The sequence below is a fragment of the Nannospalax galili genome, unplaced genomic scaffold, assembly GCF_000622305.1.
Source record: "Nannospalax galili isolate Female #2095 unplaced genomic scaffold, S.galili_v1.0 scaffold283, whole genome shotgun sequence".
Lineage (NCBI taxonomy): Eukaryota > Metazoa > Chordata > Mammalia > Rodentia > Spalacidae > Nannospalax > Nannospalax galili.
Window position 1 is genome coordinate 278438 of NW_008350535.1, and position 10746 is coordinate 289183.

A 10746-nucleotide genomic window follows, 5' to 3' on the forward strand; every position below is an offset into this window, starting at 1 on the left:
TTTTGAAATTTTTGAAATAAAGGATTGGCTTATCATTGACGCAAATCTAACGTTAGTTCAAAGAAAAAGGCTAGCTTTTCATATAGCCCGCCTTTTCAGACAAAGAGAAACCTTTATAAAAGTTTACTATTTAGAAGAAAGTGCAGGAATTTATGAATCCTGAAAAATAGGGCTGTGGAGATGGGTCAGTCAGTAAAGTGATTGCTGTGCAAACTGGAGATCTGATTTCGAGTTCCAGAACCCATACTAAAAAGGAAAAAAACTGGGCATAGTGGCGCATATTTGTAAACTCAGTGCTGAAAAGATAGAGATGGGTGGATCTCTTTGGTGCTCTGGCCAGTTAGTCTAGGCGAATTGGTGAGCTTCAGGTTCAGTGAGAAACCTTGTTTCAAAAAGTTAAGTGGAAAGCACCTGAGGATGACACCGGACATTGACCTCTGGCCTTTACATGCATATGCACACAGGCATGAGTGCACACACCTGGACAAGTGCACAGATACACACACACATACACACACACACACACACACACATACACACACACAGAGTTCAAAAACAACTATATAGGGATTGGAGAGATGGTTCATTGGCTAAGAGTGCATATTGCTCTTGCAAAGGACCTGAGTTTGGCTCCCAGCAACCCATATTGGGCAGCTCACAACTACCTGTAATTCCAATTCCAGGCAGATCTGATGCACCTGGCTTCCACCGGTACTTGTAACTCATGTGGACATACCCCCTCCCCCCATATACACATAATTAAAAATAAAATAAATTGTGCCGGGTGTGGTGGTGCATGCCTTTACTTCCAGCACTTGGGAGGCAGAGGTAGGTGAATCTCTGTGAGTTCAAGGCCAGCCTGGTCTATATAGTGAGTTCCAGGACAGCTGGGGCTACAGGTAGACCCTGTCTCAAAAAGACCAAAAAACCTTAAAAAATGAGTATATACATGTTAGAAAATTAGGGTCTATGGCTAAATTTGAAAAAAAGAATGCATCAAAGACTTGTGAGAATAGGGGATGGAAAGATGGCTCAGTGGTTAAAAGCATTAGCTGCTCTTGCAGAGGACCTGGGTTCAGTTCCCAGCACATACATGATAGCTAACAACCATCTGTTCCAGGGCCTCTGATGCTCTCTTTTAATTTCTGCAGGCACTGCACAACGTGGGTGCCCTTACACACATGCAGGCATAACACTCATACACATTAAATAAATAAATAAATAGATAATAAATAAATAAAGTGTTAAAAACTTGTGGGAACAGAAGGTGAATGGGGAAAGCACTTAAAATATTTACTTAGCATATGAGTGACAAGTCAGTTTAGATTCTGGGTTTGTAATTACTTAGGTCTGTAGTATTCAACATTTCAAACTAGTCTTTAGCCTGAGTTGCTCATAATCACTGGACCCATTACCTATTTGCCGCAGAGTTGGGGAAACAGTGTCAAATTTGGATCTGATATTGGTGGTAGTTGTTAGACATAAGAGAAGGCTTTGCCACACGGTCTAGGCAAGTTCACTGCATTGACCAGTTGTGCTTTTTGAGAGTTCTGGGAAGTAGTAATAAAATGTTATTTATCATTTAAAACTTTGCTATTACATTTCTTTATTGTGTGTGGGGGCACATGTGCCATGGTGCACACGTGGAGGTTAGAGGGTAACTTGCAGGAGTTGGCTCTCCCTTTTCACCATGTGGGTACCGGGGATCAAACTCAAGTCATCAGGCTGGGCAGCAAGTGTGTTTACCACCAAACTATCTCACCAGCCCTGGTTTCATCTCTTTTGGTCAGAGCCTCTTTTATTGAAATAGTTTCTCTTGCTTAACTAGCTGGGCTTTCCACTGCACCACTGTTGATGTCATGAGGGTGATGGCCACCCACAGTTGCAGCCCACAGATTATATAGTCCCCAGGATCTCTAATAGTTCAGGAAAGTTCTCTGGCTAAAGATCGGTGCTGCATCTGTCAGGCAGTGTTGACAATCTCATCAAAAGCAGTGTTTCTGCTGTGGTTCATGTTTTTCTGTTTCTTTCTGTCTCTTAATGGCTCCTTGAGGGCTTTGATGACCAGGGCAGAGGCAGAAGGTACGACCTCAATCTGGCCATGCCTGTTCTGAACAGTCAGTTTCACTGTAAGCCTCAGACCTTTCCAATTTCTGGTTACCTTGGCAATGCAACAACTTATTTTGGAGACAGACCCAGGGGACCGATCTTGGGGTCATGGTGGGTGTAGCACCACCCTCATCTCTGGTGTACCTCAGGTACATGACTTTGATCTCGTTGGGGTCAAACTTGGGTGGCATAATGGAGGTGGCTGGTGTCAGATGAACCCAGATTCTGGACCATGGAAGGAAGTTGCACCTTAGCCCCCTCCTAGCCGAAAGCCAAAAGTGATTTTATCATTTTGCTGAGGCAAAAAAAACTAAGCAAAGATAGTGAGAGAGCATGCCATAAATGAAGCCAGTTAACTTGGGGGCTTTCTGTTTTCATTTAAAAATTTTATTTATTGCTTGTGTGTGTGTGTGTGTGTGTGTGTGTGTGTGTGTGTGGTATGTTAAGTGCACCCATGTCTGCAGTGTCCAAGGAGGTCAGAAGAGGGTTTGCATACCCATGCGAAGGAACAGAGAGGAGCACACATGTGCAGTGTCCAAGGACGTCAGAAGAGGGTTTGCATACCCATGCGAAGGAACAGAGAGGAGCACACATGGTTGATACCTCTTTCCTATCAATCCTTTTCTTTTTCTTTGCCTTGGTTGGATTTTATTATGAGAAGGAAAAAAAAAAGCAGATGAGATTTCTGAAATGTTTCTGAAAATGATAATTAAAAAATAAACATCCCTAACTAATTTAGAAATTTTGGGGATTGGTGAAATGACTCAGCAGGTAAAGGCCCTTGCTACCAAGTCCGGGGATCTGTCTTTAAGCCCTGGGATCCATATTCTGGAGGGGGAAACCAACTCACTCAAGTTGTCCACTAACCTCCACACATGTGCCTAGTACATATGCACCTGCCTCCACCCCCAAAACTTAGATAGTTAAGTGCTAAGAAAGAAAAACTCAAGGGGCTAGAGAGATTGCTCAGTGGTTAAGAACACTTACTGGTCTCACAGAGGACCTGGGTTAAGTTCCTGGTACCTACATGGCAGCTCACAACAACCTGTAGATCTAATTCCAGAGGATTCTACATCCTCTTCTGATGTCCATGGGCTCCTACATGGATGTGATGCACATAAACTTGAGTAGGAACATGCACACAAAAAAATCTTAAAAAAGAGAATTTAAAAAATTTTAAGAAGTCATATGTTGAACACAAGCATCTTCTATTTGGCCACATAACAGTCTAATTCTACCTGATTCTTTCATCCAAAGACATCGACGAGTGGTCCATTTAGCATTGTGTAATGCTCAGTACTACAAAACTCAGGGTCCAGCACTGTTGAGAGTATCCACACTGTTTTGTATGTTTCACTCAGATTAATTGTGTAATTCACATATACACACAATGATATGGACACCACTGTCTCCCATTTTTCTGGTGAGGAAACTGAGATGCAGACAAATTAAACAACCAACTGCATGTCATATAGACAGTAAATCAAATATGATTCTCAGTAGGCAAGCTTCTTGACTTTCTGCTTTACTCATCTATGTTCTCAAAATGGCACATGTAAGTGTTCACATCCAGTGGCAGTTGTGATAGTCTGGGAGTAGTTTTCCATAGGTGGAGAAGAGAAAATGCCGTGGCTGATTTCCAGATGTGTGAGATTAGTTGGGCATGGTGGTATCCTAGTACTTGGGAGTGAAGGGAGGAGGATTACTGTAAGTTCCAGGCCAGACTGGGAAACACAGAAAGACCCTGTCTCAAAGACCATGCATGTACGTGTGTATGTATGTGAATGAGTAAGCGAGCGTGTGTGCGTGTGAGCGTGTGTGTGTGTGTGTAAATAGATTGAATGATGACTTTGAATATTGAACTTAACTATAGACCGCATAATCTAAGGTGTTAAAGATTTTGTAAAAGGAAAATTACCATGGTGATATTTTACTTAGGATGATTATTTGGCTGTTCTCTGAAGGATGGTTAAGTGAGAAGAATGAGGTGGTAGAATTTAGAGTGTTAGGACCATGTTAGGAGACCTGTTAAGACTGACCTTATAGACAGTGTAGGTGTAAAGTAGTGTAGGCTTGATGTTATGATTTGGGAGATGTGAAGAGGATAAAGTGGTACCTTGATACCTTCCTGCTTTCTAAGTTTTTCTTTCTTGTAACAAGCACACTTACTTTTTTTCTGTTGGCTTTCCCTGCGAGAGCTCCTCTGAACAGCAAAACAGTCATGCTTTTGCCTTTGATATTTGACTGCTAATCAAGTTATGTTCTGCTATTTAGGACTTGAAAGGTGGCCAGCTGGGACAACCACAACCTTGATTCTCAGTTGCTCTACGCTCTTGTGCGGGCAGATCGTACATAGCTGCAATGGCTTCTGTGATGTTTGACATACTCTTGCCATTTAAACATAAACAAAGCCTTTTGAAAGTCTTGTATAGTGTTGATTAGTCTCTAGAAAAATGACAGATGGTGACACAATCTTCCAAAGGCTGACATGATAGGGGAATATGTATTTTAAACTTGTTATGTTTTACCTTTGTTTGAATTAGGGGATTAACCCTGAGGAAAGTTTTAATGCCTTTATAATCTTCCTTACTATACATTTAGATTTGTACTGCTTGTTAATAATTCTAACTAGGATAAATTGCAATGTTAGTTCTTTATTTGTTTTCATGCACGTCTGGCCATGTACAGTAACAGTGAATCATCCTAAAAGCATTGTGTTAAGTGAAAGAAGCCACACATGAAGTCCAAATACTGCATGACTCAATTATATGGGGTCTAACTCATAATGGCTGTGAGGAGGGTGTTAGAAGCTACCGTTCAATGGGTACATTGTTTCAGATTGGAATGATGGAGAGTTCTAAAGAAGGATAATAGTGATGGTTGTACCACATGGCAATCTGTTTAGTGCTACTGAAACGTGTGCTTAAAAATGGCAGATAGAGTAAATTTTATGTGACATGTATTTTATTACCAAGGGGTTGGGGGAAGGGTTTTCCCAGCTTACCCTTTCTGTTTGCAGGGCTCAATTTTTTGTTGATTGGATTCAAAGGTTTTACTTGTGAGCCTCTATTACTTGAAATTCCTTTAAAAAATCATAGGATTTCTTCTTGTTCATTCTATGAGATGGTATTGATTTCAAAATCTTATTTCTGCTGACTAGCTTTCATAGTGCTAGAAGGTGCTATGCATGCTACTGGAAGAGATGGGTGCTCATCCACCTCACCCAGTCATGAATCTTGCAAGCTGCAACAACTGTCCTGACAAGATACGCCCACTGGTGTAAAAGTGACGTGAATGTAATGGAAGCAATCGACCACATTCTGATTGGATTTGAGGTCCCCTTCACAAGATGGAGCCCATACCTGACTCTGATATCAGGTTTAGGAACCTGTAGCTAGACAGGTCATGGGCCATAAGGGAGAACCCAATACTATTATTCTGCTAAATAGGTATAGTATAATCAACTTCTAATAGCTTGTACACATATACACATAGATTAATGTACCTCTCAATTCTCACCAGAGAAGCTTCCTCATGCAACAGATGGTGACTGACACAGAAAACCACAACCAACCAATGGACAGAGAATAAGAGACTGTAGAGGGTTTATTCCTGAGGCAGACATCTATATCAAACGTCTCCTCTCAGGGTTCAGGGATTACTGCGGAAAAGAGGACAGAAAGATTTAAGAACCAGAGGAGGTGGATAACTACGAGGAAACAGTTTTCCAGACATGTGGGCAGTTACTCATATGAACTCGTAGCAGTGGTGACAGCATGCACAAGTCCTGTGCGAGCTCAAACCAGACAAAATCCCAGCATAGAAGTGGGAAGTGAATAGGCAACCAAAACCCCAGGTGAGGAACTATCACCAGCTGATAGCTGCTGAGAGGGGGAGAGTCAGCCTTCTTTAGGGTGTGACTCTGGGCAAGTCCAGTGGATGGTCTCACATCAAAGGACATTTGGGGGCACATGTTTGAATTGACAGTCCTTTAATGTATATATCTATATATATATGCTTATGAAATTGGGTGGGGGTGGAAAGTGGGGTGTAGATAGGGGAGGGGTCTAAATATGATAAAAATATATTGTATGAAATTTGCAAAAATTCAATAAATCTTAAAAAAATAGAAAATTATATATATATTTGGTCTTTTTGAGACAGGGTCTCCCTGTAGCTCCAGCTGCCTGGAACTTACTCTGTAGACCAGGCTGGCTTCGAACTCACAGAGGATCAGTGTGTCTCTGCCTCCTGAGTGCTGGGATTAAAGGTGTGCACCACTATGCCTGGCAACTGTAATCTTTTTAAATACGAATCAGACCCTTTACTTCCTTCCATGCAGGCAAATTATAGATTCTATTTGCCTAGGGAAGCATTTCACAGACTATAATCTCCAGAATATTTGCTTGTCAAAGTATTAAAGATGTCATGGAAACAAAGAAAGAAAAAATGGAAAGAATATAGAGCTTGAAAACTTTGTGAATTAAAAATATTAAAAATCAGGCTGGCAAAATGGTCCAGTGGATAAAAGCACTTACCACTAAGCCTGACAACCTGAGTTCAGTCCCTAGAAACCATACGGTAGAAGGAGAGAACTGGTTCCAGTAAGTTGTCCTCTGACACACACACACCACACACACTAGAGAAATGTAAAAAATGTTAAAAATGTTGCTTTGCCATCATATATCTCTGAGATTTTAATGTTCTAATGTATGTAAAGTTTTTTTAAAATTATTTAATTAATAACCATATAATTAGAAGAAGCATTTCATTACATTATTGACGTATTCAATAACAATTTCCAGAGCTAAGATGCATCTCTTTCAAAATTGGCTGTAAATTTTTAGGTTTACAGTTGAATTAATACAGTTATACAATATTGTACTCTGCATAAACCCTATAAGACATAAAATTAAATGAGGTTTTAAACTTTAAAAAAGATCTCCATTTGGTTTTTTTTTTTAAAGAAGAGAGTACAGTGTGCATATTTCCCCAAGTTTCTGTCCATACAACTCTTTAATAACAGGTAACTTTTGGGGAGTAGACTTTCTTAGAAAATGCTTTGGGCAACAGTGGCCTACATACTATATTCTGACTAGTGTGACTGACAACATCTTCCATGGCAACTTCAAACCATCATTTTATTGAATTTTCTTTCACTTAAAATTTTTTTTGATGTGTGTGTGTGTGTGTGTGTGGTGTGTTGTGCACCTGTACTCATGCATGTGGAGACCAGGGGAGAATGTTGAGTACGTTCTCTATTGCTTTCTGCCTTGTTCCTTTAAGACAGGACATTTCACTGAGCTGGAAGCTCACCACTTAGCCTAGACTGACCGACCCGTGGTCTCCTGGGCCCCACCAGTCTCCATCCGATACTGGAGTTACAGCAGGTGCAGTCATGCCGAGCTTCTTATGTGGTTGTTGGGATTTGAACTCAGGTTCTTTTGCACAGCCAACCATCTTACCCACTCACTGAGCCATTGCTTCAGCCTCTTCCTTCGCCTCACATGGTACGGTTCAACTGTACTTCTCTGAATTCACATTCCTGGCTCTCTATGTGGCTGCTCAGTTTCCTTCTGATATGCCTTCCTCTCACTGCTCCCATCCTGAAGCACTTCACCTTGCCTGCTTAAAAGCTTTACCTACTCTCATAAGTGTAAAGGAATTCTTCTTCTGTAGTTACTGCAGCAAATGTCTCCCCCAAAGCATTAGCACAGATTAGCTGATTACATGAGCAGCCACGGCCTTCCACCTTGTTCTCTTGTTAATTGCTCACAAATCTCTCTTATCTACAAAATGTTCCTTTCATGGGCACAAGCAAGGTGCTGTGTCCTTTTCATCTTTTACCTTACCAAGCCTGTTGCTATTCATGTCAAATATATGCTCAACAAGTATATATTTATAAACATAAGTCTAATTTAAAAAATATTTTATTCATTATTTTTATTTTATGTGTATGAGTGTATTGCCTGCATATAGGTAAGTGCACCCGTGTCGTGCAATGCCGGGGAGGACAGAAGAGGCCGTCGGATTCCCTGGAACCAGAGTTATGGACAGTTGTTAGCTACCATGTGGGTTCTGGGATTCGAACCTTGGTCTTCTGCAAGAACAACCAGTGTTCTTGACTGCTGAGCCATCACTCCAGCCCCAACTTAAGTCTAATTATACTAATTAGCAACTATGATGTACAAAGCTTTGAGTCAGGGTCTAATTTGTAGCATCAAAAATATTAGTCACAGATTTTATTTGCCAAAAGATAAGAAACCAACATATGCAGATCTGAAGAAATTTCAGAAAAATTATAAAATGAAATAGCATAAATGATGGAGAAGGATTGAGCACGTGAATGCTGAGTCAGAGGACAATGAAAGACTGGTCTAAGCTGATTGAGTTTAGGGACATTTAAGCTGAGTTATTTTGTTCTTATTATCATTGTTATTATTATTATTTTGAGACAGGGTCTTGTGTAGCCTAGACTGGCCTTGAAATTGCTATGTGGCTGTAGCTGAGGATGACTTTGAGTTCCTGATTCTCCTCCCTCCTCCTCCCAAGTGCTGGGAATATAGACATACATGTGCCACCATGCCTGGTGAAGTTTTTCTTTTAAATTTGTTTAGTCATTTAATTCATTTAAAGGCATGGTGGTACATGTCTTTAATCTTAGCACTCAGGAGGAGAAAGAGGCAGGTAGACCTATGAGATTGAGGCCAACCTGGTCTACATAGAGTTCCAAGCTAGCTGGGGCTATAGGGAGACCCTTTCTTAAGAAAAACAAACCAAACCAAAACAAAATATGATTCACTTAATGTTAAGAACTATAGAAAGTTGTGGCCATTCAGATATTTTTTTTCTGATAGACTATGAATAGGTGACCAGTCTGAATTACAGGTTAAAAACGTAGGTTTTGCCTTATTGAACTGAATTTTAAAGGAAGTGATAGACACGGATTAGCAGGGAGAGTGGTGTTTTCATTTGATGGCTTACTGTTTTTCATCATTATTATCTTTATTGCTGTGATGAGTTACCATTTCATATGGAAGATCTGTGCACCAACTGCGCTCTCTGTTAAATTTTATTCACCACTTAGCATTGCCAGAGTTCCAGAACTAGTAAATGGATACTGAAGAAGTGTCATCTCATTGTCTGTTTTCTTCTCTGATACCGGGGGGCAGTGCAGATGCACTAAAAGCAGAGTGAAATTATTCTGTACACTGGTAAGTCAGAATGTAACAGTTCCATGTGGGCAGTGATATAGACAACTGTTGTATTAATCACCATCTTGATGTAAAGCTTTATGCCAGATCGACACCATATTTGACCGACAAAACTATTCATAGGCTTTTTTCCTATGTCCAAATTATTTACTTATATAATTTTGACTTTTAAGGCCCCAAGAAAGTTTTCTCAATCCTAGTCTATGGAAGCTTACTGAAGGGGTTGTTCCCAGGTGTTGCCCTTCCTTGTGTCTTGCCAAATACTTGGCCTTTAAAGATGCTGTGGGCATTGTAGGCAAGTGAGAAGGTGGTGGTATCCAATGTGCCACAGGCTATACTGTTATTTGGCACAGACTGATTTTTGTCAGCTCTACTGAGGAAATGTCAAAAGGAAGATTATTGAAAGAAAGGTGCCAAGTTGGCTGAATTATATCATAAAAATATCAGGAACATTAAGACATGAGGCCTGCTACCTGCTTTATGAATTTCCCACAGCCAACTTCCCCAAACTGAGCATGAGACCCAATTACCGAAAGGCCAAGTGTGCTAGTTCATGTGAACATTATAAGAGGTAAGGCTAGATTTCCTTAGCAAACACAAACCACAAGTATTTCATTTCACTGAGATGTCTCTTTTCAGTGAAATACTGAATTTTTACTTTTAACTGAATACTGCAGGGAAGGAGCTTTGTAAGCAGTAAAGTAATTCCCAAGAGCAATGGATAATGTTTTATGCATTATGACACACTTTCAAGACTCCATTATATATGTGAATGCTCTTATTTTCATTATATAAAGCAATATTGCATTGGAATTTAGATCTTGTTTGCATTTGGTTTGCAGTGCAGATTTTGATCGCTATTTGATACTAGAATAAGGAAAAGAAGAAACTGTGGGTAGGGGCAGCAGTGTGTATAACATAAAGCATAATGTATGGATTTTGTCCTTAAAATATTGTGCTCAATAGTTGAAGCTATTCTTTTTTTAAAATTTATTATTTAATAACCATATGATTAGAAGAAGCACCTCATTACAACAGCATTGACATGTTCAATAAAAATTTCCAGAGCAAAGATGCATCTCTTTCAAAATTGGCTGTAAATTTTTAGGTTCACAGTTGAATTAATACAGTTATACAATACTGTACTCAGTATAAACCCTACAAGACATAAAATTGAATAAGGTTTTAACCTTTAAAAATATCTCTGTTTCATTTTAAAATATACTGTTTCATACAGAAGAAATATTTTTTAATGTAACAATGTTTGCATATGCATCTAATCTCACTATATATGATTATTACTAGTCACAGTTGGTTACTTTCTGAGATATTTGGCACCTGAGCATGGATATAAAGGCATCAGGTAGATTTCAGTGGTAATGTTTTTCACCTCTACTAATTAACATGATACAATTTTTTATGC

The 10746-nt window shown here is 39.7% G+C and overlaps 1 pseudogene; it reads right to left on the bottom strand.

The window, feature by feature from the left end:
• Positions 1 to 1820: 1820 nt before the first annotated feature.
• Positions 1821 to 2375, bottom strand: LOC103745795 (annotated as a pseudogene).
• Between the last annotated feature and the right edge of the window lie 8371 nt (positions 2376 to 10746).